At 44.2% G+C, this 17,806-nt stretch overlaps 1 long non-coding RNA gene across 1 annotated transcript in view; it reads left to right on the top strand.

Annotated features, from left to right (window-relative positions):
• The window catches only part of LOC144827966 (uncharacterized), a 67,607-nt gene that overhangs the window by 33,109 nt on the left and 16,692 nt on the right, over window positions 1-17,806 (top strand). The window lies entirely within an intron of this gene.

The following is a 17,806-nucleotide window of genomic DNA, read 5'->3' as shown; positions in this document are numbered from 1 at the left end:
TGAAGAACATATGTTAAAGCCAATAAGCTCTAAAGGTGGATTGTTACTGTATGGTGTTATGTCTGCAGACATGTATTTTGGTACATTAAATCTCACAGATTACCTTTGTAGGCAAGGATTTCGCTTTGATTATTCCCTCTGACAAACCCTATTGGGTAAAACATTTACACTATAATAATTCTTGGTAGAAACTCTTTAGAAGTTTAGACAGGTTATTTGTCTGCCAGAAGAAAATATAAATATATATCAATAAATATCTTGAAAAGAGGAGAAGATCAGAGAGATGTTGTCCCTCACAGTCCAACAGAGCCAATGGCTGAAGAACATCTGCTTTAATCCATGATAAAAATGTACCTTGGGGCAATGGTTGAGAAATTTCAGACTTTGGCTCTACAGCCCCATGACTGATGATGTGCACATCCACCTAAAAATGACTGCAGTGCCAGCAGGCGCGCAACACCCATTGGACTCACCAGGCTTCAGCCCCCCCCCCCCGTCGTGTGTGGCAGCCAGGGATGAGACAGATCCCGGGCACACACACAGCCGCACCCGAACGTTTCACAGGTCTTTAAAAGACCATTTGAATGTTAATTAGGCCTTGCTGTTGTTTCACCATTTGTTGGAGGCCCTGCAGCTCCACCTACTGATTAAAGGTTCAGCCCCCCCCCCGAAATTTTTTCTTAGCCCCTCCCGAAATTTGGCTCTAGTTGCGCCTCTGAGTGCCAGGATTGGTTGGCCAGTTCTTCTGTTTTCCATTGTTACCTCTCATTTCTTTCCTTCTCATAAAAAATAGTATTTTCTTCATTTTTAGGACATATTACAGTTCCCCATACAGTGTTGACACCTTACGTGTATGCTGTTCATTTAATCTGCAGTGTACCACATCACGCGAGGCTGCAGCCTCTAGCCCCAGCCACCATCATAGAATGGTATTTTCCATAATTTCACTGTTTTACCATTCTAAGATGGATCACACATTGGCAGCCATGCTAGAACTACAAACCAATAGCACACCATATACAGATCCTGCTGCTGTGTTTAATTCTATTTATTATTTCAAGCACAGAGCTGTCATGTTTAGGTATCAGCATGTTTTCTTTTTCTACTTTTTATTTATCTTGCATATGTTGTGGAGTTGTGTGTCAGTTTATTGTAGTTGTGGATGAATTAAAGAATTAGTCACTAGGTGGATGAATGGACAGGAGTGTTAATTGTAATGACAGAGTGCATGCATGTCAACTATGAGTGCCCAACCCCATCATTGACAAGGGAGGCACTTTAATTTAAAAGCCCGATCTATTGACGTTGCCAATGCTTGTTGAGTAAGCAGTTGACAAGTGAGGATGCTTGTCAGCTAGACCCAAAATAGACGAAACGTTGAGCGCCTGTTATGTTGTATCATATTGAAATTGTATATTGCTTTAAGGCTCGTGTTGGAGCGAGCCCATGGAATGCTTACTGCATCATTATGTTCTAGGGTGTGAGTCAGTTAGAGCCTGGCTTTCTATCTGTATGGTTGTGCTTCCTGGCACTACCTGTTCTTCTACTATTATACTTTACCTTTAATAAAATACTTAAAGGAAATCGATTACTTCTCCTACTTTACAATTGGCGACGACGAGGGATACGGAAGTTTTTATAATTTTGACGTCGTGGTGAAACTGCGGACATTAAAAAAAAAAAAATCGGAATATAAAGACAAGGGAAAAAGAATGACGGAAGAGTAATGCCTGCGTGAGTCTACTGAAAAGCTGTGACACCGAACAACTTTCTTTACAAGGTAGGAGGAAAAGATCGCTTTACCTCTCAACCTTCAGTTGAGTGGCGCCTGCCTACATCATTTAACTGGGTGCAGAGTTCCAAGCGCGATCTCCTTCCAAGCGCGATCTCCACGATCCGGCATTAGAACGTCCTTCCCCTCTGACGTTATTCTCCACTGTGATGAATTTGCGGAATGACGAAAGGACACAAGGTCACGCAGCGTGACCTTGCGTGGCAGCCATTTTTTTTCACCTCGTAAAATTATTTCAGTTTGTCAGTTTCACACGACGAGACACGCATTTAAACAGAATAAGGAGGGGAGCATTTGGATTATAAATAAAGCGGTTCATTAACGCTTCACATGAAGAACAGGTGAGACTGTCGGGACACTTTTGCATTGTAATTGTGGATTATTGTGTTATTTGAGCATATTTACAACCACCTTATTGCACATATAAAGTAAAATACAATTTATGGAAACTGGTGATCAGCCTGAGAGTACATTGAAAGAGGAGATGGCTCAACAAAGTTTTGTAATTAGCCCTCCACAACCTTTCTGGGCTACAGGATCTCAGCCAGATATGAAATGGGTAGAATGGAAAGAGTATTTCACCAATTATATTTGTGCTATTGATGAAAACTAAAAAATGAAACCAGAACAAAAAAAAAGAATACTTTTACATTTCTTGGGACCGAAAGGATTAAAGACTTATTCACGAATGCAAAAAGTGATTAATGCAGATTTAAGTGAATTTGATAATGCCATTGGAGATATGGACAGATATTTTGCACCAAAAGTTTTATTGGTGTAGTGAGGCATACATTTTTTCAAAGAAAGCAAAAGAAAGAAGAATTAGTTGATGAATGGTTAGATGACTTAAAAAAACTTGCAATTGACTGTAAATTTGGAAACCTGCATGATGACCTCATTCGAGACCAACTAGTTATGCACAATGATAACTCACCAATACAAGACCGTCTTTGGGTAAATGGTGATGCACCCCTGGATGATGTACTTGCTATTATGAGGAAGTCGGAGATGTCCGGGAGATGTGCCACTGTTGTCAAGGACACAGTAAAAGAATTGGACAAAGCGTCATCAGCAGTTTTCAAAATACAAGGGGCAGCAAAAACTCAAGCTAAACTATTTCAAAACAAAAGTTCTAATCAACCTTTCAGGAGTCAAGGAGGAGAAAGGAATATAGAAGAGAGAAGGTGTTACCGTTGCGACAGCAAAGAACACATGGCTTACAGCAAGTCGTGCCCTGCTCTAAGAAAAAAATGTGGAGTGTGTGGATTAATGGGCCATTTTAGCAAAATGTGTCGCAAGCGTAGTAATGTTAAATGTATCTGGAATGAAGATTTGAGTGCTAATGAGAGTGGTGAAGATGATGAAAGTTGTGTGAAAAATGTAAGGGGGAATTATATGCTCAATATCACTGACGAAGCAATGGTGGGTAAACCAGTTTGTGAAGTGTCCTTAGGGGGTATAAAGGTAAAAGTGTATGCGGATTCTGGATCTCCATACACTATCATTAATGAAGAGATATGGAAGAAGAAATTTACACACAAAATAGGGGATAAATTGAATATCTCTGATGTTAATCCTGTGAGTTACACGGGAGAAAGAATAGGTTTATTGGGTTTCAGATGGCTCACTTTCCTTTTTAAAGGTAGGTTGACAAGAGGGAAGTTATACATAGCCAAAACGGGACCATCTGTCCTAGGGTGGCATGATCAAAAGAATCTTCACATCATTTTGGACCCTAACAGCAAAGAGAAGGTGTTGGTCTTAGATGAGTGTAGCAAGATAGAGGATGTCTTGAAAAGTAAATTCACTAATGTAGTGGGAGAAAAGTTGGGCAAATTGAGAGGTTTTGAGCATAGGATCATGCTCAAAAGTGATGCACAACCTAAAGTGCATAAGGTCAGGCCCATTCCATTGTTGATAAGGGATGAGGTAAAGAAAGAAATACAAGGCCTTTTGGCTAAAGGTGTTATTGAAGAAATAGATTCATCAGAATGGATTAGTCCTGTAGTAGTAGCGAGGAAATCTAATGGCAAAATTCGTTTATGTATAGATTTACGCCATCTTAATAAGAATATTATGATTGAGAGGTTCCCGTTACCAAAGATTAACGAGATGGTCTCTTCGTTAAGAGGAGCAACTTGGTTCTCCACGATAGACCTTTCTGCCGCCTATCACCAGGTGGTTCTGGAGCCAGAATCGAGGCATTTAACGGCTTTCATCACGCCGTTTGGTTGTTACCAATTCAGGAGAATGCCTTTTGGGCTTGCATCAGCCACGGCTGTTTTCCAGCGGTTAATGCACAAATTGTTTGGAGATATGGAAGGGATTTGTTTCTTCCAAGATGATGTTTTAATTGCAGGTACCAACAAAGAAGATCATGATACAAAACTGTGGAAAGTGTTTGACACACTAAATTCAGCAGGATTAACTGTAGAATTATCGAAGTGTAAATTTGGAGAAAGAAGTGTCTCTTATTTAGGACATATCATCAGTGAGGAAGGTGTCAGGCCAAAAGTGTCACTGGTAGAAAGCATTGTTTCATCGCCGGCACCAGAATCTAAAGAAGAGATTAAATCCTTCTTAGGAATGGCAGAATACTGCGCTAAAATCTTAAAATTTTTTGCTTCAAAAGTGTATAATATTAGATCATTATTGAAGAAGAATGTGAAGTTTGAATGGACGAAGGAATGTGACAAAGAGTTTGCAGAAGTTAAATGGGAGTTACAAAAAGTAAATGCTTTGTCAAGCTTTGAACCCAATTTGGATTGCCTTTTGACAACTGACGCAAGCGATAAAGGTTTGGGCGCTGTACTATCACAGGTTGGGGATGATGGAAAAGAGAAAATTATTTTGTTTGCGTCCAGGGTCTTATCACCTGCAGAAAGCAGGTACCCAATAATAGAAAGGGAAGGTTTAGCCTGCGCGTGGGCATTAGAGCACTTTCGTGCATTTGTATGGGGAAAAATGGTAAACATCAGGACGGATCATAAACCATTAGTCCACATTTTGTCTACGGATGGAACTGCAACGGCTTCAGCTAGATTGGCAAGAATTTCAATGCGTATGAAGGAATACATATACAGTATTAATTATGTACCAGGAAAAGATAATGTAGTGGCGGATTGTTTGTCTAGACTGCCTGCACCGCTAGAGGAGTGTGTTGATGACCCATGGGGGAACTTCAGCGTAGCTTTAGTACAAGACTCTAGGGTTCCTGCTATCAGCAGAGAAGAATGGTCTAAGGAACATGATATGGATAAAGAGTTGGTAGAAGTTTCAAAATGTATTTGCAAAGGTTGGCCTAAAGAAAAGTTTATGACAGGCAACTTAAAACCATTTTGGGAAGTACGTTCAGAGTTATCTTTCGAAAAGGAAGTTTTAATGAGGGGAGACAGGATTGTTCCACCTACAGGATTAAGGAAAAAGATTTTACAAATGTGTCATGAGGGATATTTTGGAATAGTAAGAACTAAATTGGCCGTCAAGGGTTTGTTTTGGTGGCCGAAGATTGATAAGGAGATAGAAACTTTTGTAAAAGGTTGTCCGGTCTGTAGTTCGGCTGATAAGTCTTTGAGGACGTTGAGACCTACGATGAGTGAGGGACTGATTCCAGATCTTCCTTGGGAAACTATTGCGGTGGATATTTTTGGTCCAATAGGAGACACGAAAGAGTATGGTCTGGTTGCTATTGATCTTTTTACTAAGTGGCCAGTGGTTAAGCTTGTGGAAAAAGTGGACACTCAAACAGTTCTGAAATTCTTGGATAACATTTTTATGATGGAAAGGTTGCCTGTGAATATTTTGACGGACAATGGTGTGCAATTTTTATCCAAATCAGCTAAAGAGTACTTTGAGAAGTGTGGTATCAGACATAAAACAACGTCTTTGTACAATCCTAGCGGAAATGGAACGGTTGAACGGTTTAATAGGGTGATTAAGGGTATTTTGCAAGCAGCTAATAATAAGAATTTGGATTGGAAAGTAGATATACAGAAGGCAGTTTGGTCTTATAAAGTAACTTTGCACAATTGTACTGGTGTATCCCCTTTTGTAATGATGAGAGGTAGATTACCCAGGTGTAAGTTTAATCCAGGTTGGTTATTTAAGGAGAGTGTGCAAAGATGGTCACCTGAGAAAGGGAAAAAGAATTTAGAATTAGTTCATCTTAAAAGCAAAGAGTACTATGATAAACAACATGGTGCTAAAGATACTATGGTGAAAATTGGAGATTGGGTCAGGATCAGGAAACCATACAGGGTCCAGAAGGGTGAGAATAAATTTGATTTGCCAAGAAAAGTTATTGATGTTTTTAGGAACTCTGTCAGGCTAAGTGACGGAAAAGTTTGGAACCTTAAAGACGTTGCTTTTGATATTTGTCAAGATCATGGTGAAAAAAAGATTGTGAGTAAAAGGTCAAGTGACTTTGATTGGGTGGAAGATTATTTTGATAACAGTGAATTGCAATCTCAGTTAACTCTGGGTGAAAAACAGACTGGAGGTTTACTAAGGGGTGCTGATGAGGGTGGTTTGTTTCCTCATTTAAGGGAAGGAGATGGGATGGTTAGTGATTCTGTTAGGGACAGGCAGGTCGGTGAGTCCTTGTCAGGTCAAGGTGGTGAAGAAGGCAATGTGGGGTACAAGGATGGAGACAGGGATCCTAGTTTCATTGACGTTGACAAAAATGTAGAGCCTTGTATTGTTAGTACTGAAGGCTCAAAGAGGAAAAGAGTTTTACCTAGTTGGCTTAAAGAATATGTTAGGTAGAATTTCTTAGGTTCTGTATTATTGTATTTCTGTATTATTGTTTTTTTTTATTATTCCATTCTTTTTCATTTATTGTTAATTCTTAGGTTGTTTAATATTGTTTTCATTGTAAGAGGGGGGATATGTTATGTTGTATCATATTGAAATTGTATGTTGCTTTAAGGCTCGTGTTGGAGCGAGCCCATGGAATGCTTACTGCATCATTATGTTCTAGGGTGTGAGTCAGAGCCTGGCTTTCTATCTGTATGGTTGTGCTTCCTGGCACTACCTGTTCTTCTACTATTATACTTTACCTTTAATAAAATACTTAAAGGAAATCGATTACTTCTCCTACTTTACAGCACCCCATCCCCTAAAAACTGCAACGCACCGAGTTCCACTTTAACCAATAAATAACGACGAAAGGAGTGCCATGTAAACCCAACCAGCAAGCAATACAGTCAAGTGCTGAGGTTGCCTGATTGCTGACCCCACCCCCTAAAGAAACGAAACACCCTGTGCCCTGTTACCAAAACAGCGACGAACTGAGTTTTGCATTAAGCCAACCAGCAACACATCCTAACAGGGTACCTAAGACCCGGCCTCAAAACAGACCAAATAGTGGGTACTCAATCACCCAAAGGGTCGGACGGTGCAACCCTTAAGAGGGTCGAACCGAGCATCACTGGATACAGCCAAACGCTGACGGCGTCCGGCACCAACCCAGGACAGTAGCCACATTACCCATCCCCCACCAGCAGTCTCAAATTGTGATCAATTTCTCCCGACCCCAAGACAGTCAAACACCGAAAGCCCCCTCCACCCTTCCCACACAATAGCTTCCGCCTGAGAGGTTTGGTTGCAGTCCTTCATGTCCTAATTGTAAAGCAGTGTCATTAAGTACCGCGCCTTCCTCTCCTCTTACAAGACACATTTCTGTCATCCAGTTGTCATGGCAACAGAGGCTGGAGACTGCTCGTGAAGGAAGGCCTGCCCTTTGTCAGGGCTAGTCCATGTCTGGTTGCTATAGTGACGGAGGAAAGGAGCCGATGGTCCTGTCTGGAGCTGTAAACGCAAGGAGTGGCTGCTAAAAGGAACTTTCTAGAGACTGCAATACCGAGCAGCACAAAATACAAAGGACTGCGAGGTCCAGGCGTGAACGGCATGAGGTACAGGGCCCAGCAAAGTTTTATGAGCCCAGTAAAACCTCCCCCAGCAAGGGCGAGAAGATCTTGCTCTGTAAATATGCGATATATATTTCTCCAACCATAATTGCTTCAAATGTTCTTAAAATGTGATCTTGAGTGAATTTGCAACTTGTATATATGTAACTCTAACCACTAGTATCTGTGGTAGACGTATGTACTTACTACCATTCTTATGTGGGTTTAGAGTTTATCTGTTTCATATCTTTTATGTAATTCATGCACTCTGAAGTCCTTGTATAATGTAACTGATTCTATTGAAAAGCACTCTGACACCTGTGGGTAAAGTCAGTGCCATATAAAATGCATAAACAAATAAATGATACCTGGGCGTGAAGCTGCCATAGGCATAGAGTTTGGGAGGGCAATGCCAAAACAAGGAGCGGCCGAGACACAGAGCCCAGCATGGCTACAGAGAGGTACTTCGCAGCCTCAGGCACGGAGCGGGGGTGACCTTAGCACCACGGAGTCCAGGAGGGGTACTGGTGGCCCTGGGGGGTAAGGAAGACACAGAGCCAAACAGAGCAATACCTAAAGCACTTTGCTTTCAGCGCTTTGGATATGTACAAGTGTTTAATTTGGGCTTTGTGCGGGGATCCCGGGGAGTCGCAGTCTTGATCCATAGACGAGTCCCTTATATTCACATTAAGACGTGGGGCGATACTCAGGGCAGATAAACCTCTTTCTCCAGGGTACATTGAGGGGTGGCATTGAAGCCCACCCTTCGTGGGGACATTTCCTTCTGCGCGGAGGCGCGTGGGGTAAAGCAGGGCAAAGAGTGGTGGTCACTCTATGAATCAGTCGAAGATGCAGAGTGGAAGCGCAGAACCTATTTGAGTTTCACCGATGAGGTATGTGCCCTGTGGCACAGCATGTGGAACCCCTCTCACGATCACCCATACTTGGGCTCCTCTTAGCACCTCCCAAAGGACCACATAAAGAGAGAAAGGACTGTGCCTCGCTCTTGATCTAGAACACCCTTCTACCCAAGAACCACAGCCTCTCTCACCTGACTGAAGCGACGCTTGTGATCTCAAAACGTGCATTGCTCAGTACCTGTAGAGTTGGATTAGGACACCATGGACCGCATTATACATGCGGCACCCTTTCCTTCATTGAGCTGGGCACACCTTTTAAAAGGTGCTCCCAGCGATAAGAAGGAGAATGCACCGTATTATGATGAATGTGATGCCCTCGGGGCAGCCGCGATCTTAGCGCATTCATGTGAAAAACAGAGAGGCTGCTTTGAAGCCGCTCTGTGTTTTCACAGCGCAGGCGGCAATCCATCTGCACTTTTAAAGGGGATTAGAGATCCCTTTGCAGGTGCAGTCAGTGACTGCACCTGCCTCCAAGGGGATGTCTGGGGCATCCATAGGACCACCTTTCCCCCCTCCAGAGGGCCTACTGTCAGCGCACCTCCTGAGAGCTTTGCCTCGGCGTCTGTAATATGGTGTGGGCGCAGAGGCAAAGGGATGTCCTCATTGGCATGGGTCACGCCCACATGCTAATCAGGGAACGCCCCCCGAACATATCGCTGTCGCTTTATGTGCGCCAGAGCTGTCTGTATTACAGAATGGGATGCACAAGCATTTGCAGCCTCTTCTATAATACCAAAGTGCCCCGGGGACACGCAAAGCGGGCACTAACACCCCTTGCGCCCCTGGGGCACTTTGTGTAATACAGCCCAATGTCTCCAGACCTGTCCTTTTCTGTTATAAGCCATTGCTGGCAGCCACGCTCTTAAGTTTCCCTGGTTCATGCACGAGTTGATGATGAAGTGTTCGGTTTTTATTTGGAGTTTGGTATTTATCAATCTGTAATTTATGGTATAAATGCAAGACTACGGATAAACACATGTAAACTCACATATGCAACCTGGTGAGTTAGTCCAATTTCTTTCAGTGGAACCTAAGCAAGGTTTAAACTCCTTGAACACATTAGTAGAATGCCATGTTGAAGCCCAGGGCTGGAAACCTGGTGTTCTGGTGACATAGGACAAAACAGCAACCCTAAGGACCTCCCAGGTGTGGTGTGCAGGCCTCACACACAGGATACAGACAGTGGCCCTAGGGGTTAGTTTTGGCGGCGTGCACTGGTATTTTGTGTAGCCCTGAGTCTGCCACTGCTCTGGCACTGCAGCTATTTCAGTAGCGCGGGTAATTACTTTCCACGCCGTGGCACACTATAGTGGAAAGAAAAAAGCACTTTGTACCTGCACCTCTGCGGCCTGCTGTTACTAACACACAGGTAAACACAGATGCATAACGACGAGCAACGCCCTCCGACCAAGGCATGTGGAAGGCCTTACCCTCCTCTCTGCACCCTGTCTCTCTCCTCACACTGAGCACCATCAACCGAGGCTTATCCAGTAAATTCAGGCCTTCCTGGGATTTAGTGCAAATGTAAAAGGGAAGTGCTGCAGGTGTCAAAGTCCCTCCAGTATTCTGGGAGCAATTCACAATTCATAATTGTGCAAAGTGAGCAGGGCGACTATTGCAGCATATTGTGTAGAGTGTAGATTTCGATGTCATAGTTCTTGGGGGGGCAGAGGCGTTTTAAAGCATAGACAAAGTGAGCAATTGCCCAGGGCCATCACTTTCCATGAGGATCCCTGAGAAAGTTAGCTTTCTTTGTCTCACCTCTGCCTCTTCCAATATTTCAACCTCTCTCTTACTCTCTTCCTGCTTCTACCTCTGACTATGTCTGTCTTTGCCAACTGTCCTCGAAAGGATGTCTGGGTGCCCCGGAAAGATACATTTCAACGTTGTGTGTGTGATCTTATTTCTGCAAGATTTTTTGGGCATATTGCAAGGGCTTGAGTTAACAGAATTCAAAGATGTTCAGAACAGGATCCCCAAAATAGTTCTTGCCCGGGACCCCAAAAATCCTTAACATTAAACAGCTGTGGGGTCTTTAAGGGCCCATCACAGCAGCATAGCATGAAAAGGACGACATGTACCAGATTTTAAAACAGAATCTCTTTTTTAATTTTCAGTTTACAAATAATACCTGGTTCCTTTACACAACATTTTCTCAAGTTGATCACACCTTGTAGTGTAGTTCCTATCATCCCAATAGGCTCTGCGCATTGGAATAATACCTACAGCAGTAAAGGCCTAGGCCAGACGTTAACTAGGTCTACTACTGTCGATACTAGACTTAAAGTTTTGGGTTTTGCCAGCTAGCTCAGAGTTCACTAGAAACTTTCTCGAATGTTCAGGAAGGACTTAACTTCCCTGATTAGACAAGAAGGGATTTAGTTTCTGACAACCATAGAACATGACAACTTTGCTCTCCCCTAATCAAGAGTATATCTCGAGAGTCGTGTGAACAAAAGGCAATTTATTTTACTCAGTCAGTACGTGCATTCTTAGTCTCATCAAATTGTAGAGAAAAGGAAGAGACGGGCGTGTTCAATAAAAAGGTGTTATTTATTGATCAGTCTCTTTTCTCATACAAGAGAAATGGATCGATATTATTGCAATACTTATAGCTAAGTAAAGTGCATACATTAAAAGCAATAGTATAAAATAATACTGTAAAAACATTGATATGGTTTCTAAGCCATAAGATGTTTTAAAATGAATAAAATATATTACATACACATATACATTTGACTAAACGTACTCAACTGGTGTTTCTAAATACGCCTACCCCGTGTACCTGACCTAAGCCTAATATGTGGGCGGGAATAGAAAGTTACAGTTTAAGTTAAGTTTGTTTTTGCCAAGTAAATAACTAAAGAATTCTCTGTGAGGGGTTATTCAGTTCTGTACCTGGAATCTAGGTTGAATGAGGGATGGTATCTCTCTCTCTGGTCTCGATATTCCAGGCTGCCTGCGAGGGCTACCCGGAAGCGCCGGTGCTGGATCTCTCGGCAGGAGAAATCAGCGCGTCTTGTTCTCAGCGCGTCAGGAAGGCGGGGCTGTGCCAGCGGGGTCTGCTCTGCTCTGGGCTTCGGCAAGTATGGCTGCTCCGTCTCGTCACCACCGCGTGTGTTTGCATAGGGCAATATCGGTAATATTTATACCTTTAAGGTGCCGAGATTGACGTAAGGATGGACATAGATACGTCAATAAGGATGTCATACGACTTGCTCGTTAGCACATTCTTTTGCTGAAGTTCTCGGTGAAATCAAAACAATGGCCGCAGGGTTTTGCCCAGGTTGTCATAGGTTTGATTTGTTATGAGAACTCCGTATGCCTTATCAGGGGCTGGAGGAATATCGCTTGTCTAATTAGATCGCAAGCGTTATGACCTAATCAGATAACACGTTCCTGTGCCGTAGTGTGACTGCGTCAGATAACGGTATCTGCATCATGGGGGTTTTCTGCCTCATGGGCTGACTGTTAGTTAACTTGTTGGTTTGTTTAACCAGAATAGGGTCAGGAATAGGGGGATCGATTCAGAACCTATAGGAATACATCACAACCTAATTACACCTGCATTTAAACATTAAAAAGGTTCATCCAGATTTGAGGTACAACACCGTGGAGATGCATGTAAAAACCTCACTGTGGTTCCTTGTCCATGTACCACTGTATGTACTGTGTGGAATACACACCATTACTGCACAACCGGAACACACTGTCGAAAGTGTCTCCGTACTCGCTCCACAACAGCAGGGTATGCTTTTAACTCGCCACTGCACAGATGAAGTTAATAACCAGTGACTTCCAGGGTAGGCACATGCCTAGGGATACAAGAAGACTCCATGTCACCAGGACTTTTTTGTCAAAAATCTGTGCATTATTGGGGGTACTATCAGAGCAATTCAATTGAACCAACTGGACTAACACATCTGAAATCAGTCCTCTGTGAAAGATAAGCAGAGGGCTGGAAAAGTTGTGTTGCACTGATATACAGTCAAAGGGTAACTCTACACATGGCCCTACCTAAAATGCATAGGTGAACTTCTGTTACCAGAGTCCAAAGTGGCCCTGTTTCTTACCAGTAATCCTTATTACAACAACTTTGAAGCCAGAGCAAAATATTTGGCTCAAGAGCATTCAAGGAGAGACACATGGAAGTGGTCAGGAAATGATAAAAATAACACCATAATTGGACACCATCAAATCCATGCTGGGTACAGACCAATTGATCGTAGCTCGAACATGCTCGAGAATTCGTTTTTTTAATTCGCATTTCGTGCTCCCTACATATTTCAGGGAGCATGGACATTCAATAATGTAAATGACGAATTGGCTTTTACAATTAATTAGTTGTTGTATTCTCCACGTAGATTTGTTTGCCATAGTTATCTCTTTGGTGTTTTGTGCAATGCAACACACCTTACAACTGGTACATTTGTAAAATCCTTTTGGTTTTAACCATGTGTCAGGTTTCTTTTGTGGCTGAAAATGGCTATGTACCAACTGGTCTCTTAGATTTCTGGCTCTGCGATACATAATCTCCGGATGGTTCCCCACAATTTGTGATGTTGTGGTATCCATATGGAGTATGTGCCAGTTCTTTCTTAAGATTTTCATCAGTTGTTGGTTCGACGTGGAGTATGTTGTAATCAATCGTATTTTCGTATCATTGATCTCTTCCGCTGGTTTTTCTTTTAGCAAATCCGTTCTATTTATTCGCTGTGTGTGGTTAAGAGCAGTTTTAATGATTCTGGAATTGTATTTTCTTTTTTCAAATCTTGATGTGGCCTGTTCTTGATGTTTGATCCATTCTTCTTCTCTTGAACAGATCCTTTTTATTCTCAAAAATTCCCAATATGGGATATTTTTGATCAAGCTGGGTTGATGGAAGCTTTGAGCATGCAAGACTGCATTGGTAGCAGTACTCTTGCGATGCAGGATAGTATGGACCTCATTGTTCTGGATGAGAATTTCAGTATCTAAAAATGCCACCCTATCTTCACTGATGTCATATGTGAAGTGTAATTTAAAGTTGGAATCATTCAATATTTTGAAATATTCAGCGAATTCACTTTTAGTTCCATCCCAAATTAGCAGCAAGTCGTCAATGTATCTTAGCCAGGCAATCGTTTTACTCACAAAGTGATCATTCTCATGGTTCCATGCCCAGTTCTTCTCCCATAGTCCCATGGTTAGGCAGGCATGTGATGGACTAAAAGAAAATCCCATTGCAGTTCCTTTTGATTGACGAAAGATTTCATCTCCAAATAAAAATGCATTTTGTTCTAAACACATTTTGATCATTTCTAAAAGCATGTTATTATGATCAGTGAATTGGATATTTCATGTCCATTAGAAAATGTTCACAAGCTTTCAAGCCAATATCATTGTGAATGTTGGAATAAAGTGATATCACGTCCATCGTGATTAGCTTGTAGTTCGACTGCCACGGGGTCTCTTGTAAACGTCTTAGCAGATCGCCAGTATCTTGAATATATGAGGTGAGACCTTTCACATATGGTAATAGGAACACATCCAGAAAGTTTGCCATAGGTTCAAATAATGCTCCCTTCGCTGAGATTATTGGTCTCCCTGGTGGTTTCGTGGGATGTTTGTGCACTTTTGGGAGAAAATAAATTGTCCCCATCTTGGGGTGTGATGTTTTTAAGTATTTAACTTCATCTTCATCCTTACTGGATGAAAATTGCAAATGTTATCCACTAGAGGGTAAAACAGTTAGAAAAATCCTAACTATCAGTTGTACAATAGTGATGTCATTTGAGATGTCATCAGTGATGTCACTGACCATGTCATGAGTGATGTAATATGTGACGTCATCAGCAGTGTATTGCGGGCGCACGAGTTAAAGTTAGCTGAACTAACTATAATGGGGGAATTTCTATGGCTTTGTACGAGGGAAATGTCCAACTAACTATAACGCCCCTGAAACCTATGTTTTTTTACAGTGAATTTATAAGGTTTTTTAAATGCTAATTTCTAACTATAACGTGCCCGAAACCTATGCTTTTTGAGTGAATATATATATATATATATATATATATATATATATATATATATATATATAAAGAACACACCAGAGTTAGCCCATGTGGGGAGCCACACACCTCTAGACTCACACCGACACGTGGGTGGAAGAATGCACAGCAGGCATTCCGCATTCCTTTACGCCATACGCGTTTCGGGCTTGGACGCCCTTGATCACTGGCACAGAGGGGCAGTAAACCTTACAACAGCAGGCGCCTCTAGCCTTCCTCCCTACAGGGTACTTTATCATAAAGGAGTGGCAGGACTGGGGCCACTTGGTGAGAGAACTACGAGTCCTTCAGCATTTATTTTGGGACTATCATAACCACAATGCTACAGTGACACGCCCATTGGGGGCGGGGACTCTAATTATAAATAAAGCAGTGTTCTTTGAAACCGGTTTACTGCCCCTCTGTGCCAGTGATCAAGGGCGTCCAAGCCCGAAACGCGTATGGCGTAAAGGAATGCGGAATGCCTGCTGTGCATTCTTCCACCCACGTGTCGGTGTGAGTCTGGAGGTGTGTGGCTCCCCACATGGGCTAACTCTGGTGTGTTCTTTGTTTATAGCGGCGATGCTCGGCCGCGGGGAGCCCCGACGCCGGATGGCGGATCCCGGGTGCGAGAAACCTCTTGCACGCATTGGGACCAACGGAGCCTCGCACGTGGAGACATTGGAGGCTTACAACAGCAGGCGCCTCTAGCCTTCCTCCCTACAGGGTACTTTATCATAAAGGAGTGGCAGGACTGGGGCCACTTGGTGAGAGAACTACGAGTCCTTCAGCATTTATTTTGGGACTATCATAACCACAATGCTACAGTGACACGCCCATTGGGGGCGGGGACTTTAATTATAAATAAAGCAGTGTTCTTTGAAACCGGTTTACTGCCCCTCTGTGCCAGTGATCAAGGGCGTCCAAGCCCGAAACGCGTATGGCGTAAAGGAATGCGGAATGCCTGCTGTGCATTCTTGCACCCACGTGTCGGTGTGAGTCTGGAGGTGTGTGGCTCCCCACATGGGCTAACTCTGGTGTGTTCTTTGTTTATAGCGGCGATGCTCGGCCGCGGGGAGCCTTGACGCCGGATGGCGGATCCCGGGTGCGAGAAACCTCTTGCACGCATTGGGACCAACGGAGCCTCGCACGTGGAGACATTGGAGGCTTACAACAGCAGGCGCCTCTAGCCTTCCTCCCTACAGGGTACTTTATCATAAAGGAGTGGCAGGACTGGAGCCACTTGGTGAGAGAACTACGAGTCCTTCAGCATTTATTTTGGGACTATCATAACCACAATGCTACAGTGACACACCCATTGGGGGCGGGGACTCTAATGATAAATAAAGCAGTGTTCTTTGAAACCGGTTTACTGCCCCTCTGTGCCAGTGATCAAGGGCGTCCAAGCCCGAAACGCGTATGGCGTATAGGAATGCGGAATGCCTGCTGTGCATTCTTCCACCCACGTGTCGGTGTGAGTCTGGAGGTGTGTGGCTCCCCACATGGGCTAACTCTGGTGTGTTCTTTGTTTATAGCGGCGATGCTCGGCCGCGGGGAGCCCCGACGCCGGATGGCGGATCCCGGGTGAGAGAAACCTCTTGCACGCATTGGGACCAACGGAGCCTCACACGTGGAGATATTGGAGGCTTACAACAGCAGGCGCCTCTAGCCTTCCTCCCTACAGGGTACTTTATCATAAAGGAGTGGCAGGACTGGGGCCACTTGGTGAGAGAACTACGAGTCCATCAGCATTTATTTTGGGACTATCATAACCACAATGCTACAGTGAAACGCCCATTGGGGGCGGGGACTCTAATTATAAATAAAGCAGTGTTCTTTGAAACCGGTTTACTGCCCCTCTGTGCCAGTGATCAAGGGCGTCCAAGCCCGAAACGCGTATGGCGTAAAGGAATGCGGAATGCCTGCTGTGCATTCTTCCACCCACGTGTCGGTGTGAGTCTGGAGGTGTGTGGCTCCTCACATGGGCTAACTCTGGTGTGTTCTTTGTTTATAGCGGCGATGCTCTGCCGCGGGGAGCCCCGACGCCGGATGGCGGATCCCGGGTGCGAGAAACCTCTTGCACGCATTGGGACCAACGGGGCCTCGCACGTGGAGACATTGGAGGCTTACAACAGCACAGGCGCCTCTAGCCTTCCTCCCTACAGGGTACTTTATCATAAAGGAGTGGCAGGACTGGGGCCACTTGGTGAGAGAACTACGAGTCCTTCAGCATTTATTTTGGGACTATCATAACCACAATGCTACAGTGACACGCCCATCGGGGGCGGGGACTCTAATTATAAATAAAGCAGTGTTCTTTGAAACCGGTTTACTGCCCCTCTGTGCTGGTGATCAAGGGCGTCCAAGCCCGAAACGCATATGGCGTAAAGGAATGCGGAATGCCTGCTGTGCATTCTTCCACCCACGTGTCGGTGTGAGTCTGGAGGTGTGTGGCTCCCCACATGGGCTAACTCTGGTGTGTTCTTTGTTTATAGCGGCGATGCTCGGCCGCTGGGAGCCCCGACGCCGGATGGCGGATCCAGGGTGCGAGAAACCTTTTGCACGCATTGGGACCAACGGAGCCTCGCACGTGGAGACATTGGAGGCTTACAACAGCAGGCGCCTCTAGCCTTCCTCCCTACAGGGTACTTTATCATAAAGGAGTGGCAGGACTAGGGCCACTTGGTGAGAGAACTACGAGTCCTTCAGCATTTATTTTGGGACTATCATAACCACAATGCTACAGTGACACGCCCATTGGGGGCGGGGACTCTAATTATAAATAAAGCAGTGTTCTTTGAAACCGGTTTACTGCCCCTCTGTGCCAGTGATCAAGGGGGTCCAAGCCCGAAACGCGTATGGCATAAAGGAATGCGGAATGCCTGCTGTGCATTCTTCCACCCACGTGTCGGTGTGAGTCTGGAGGTGTGTGGCTCCCCACATGGGCTAACTCTGGTGTGTTCTTTGTTTATAGCGGCGATGCTCGGCCGCGGGGAGCCCCGACGCCGGATGGCGGATCACGGGTGCGAGAAACCTCTTGCACGCATTGGGACCAACGGAGCCTCGCACGTGGAGACATTGGAGGCTTACAACAGCAGGCGCCTCTAGCCTTCCTCCCTACAGGGTACTTTATCATAAAGGAGTGGCAGGACTGGGGCC

This window comes from Lissotriton helveticus, chromosome 1_1 (genome assembly GCF_964261635.1).
Source record: "Lissotriton helveticus chromosome 1_1, aLisHel1.1, whole genome shotgun sequence".
Classification (NCBI taxonomy): domain Eukaryota; kingdom Metazoa; phylum Chordata; class Amphibia; order Caudata; family Salamandridae; genus Lissotriton; species Lissotriton helveticus.
This window is presented reverse-complemented; position numbering and strand designations above follow the sequence as displayed.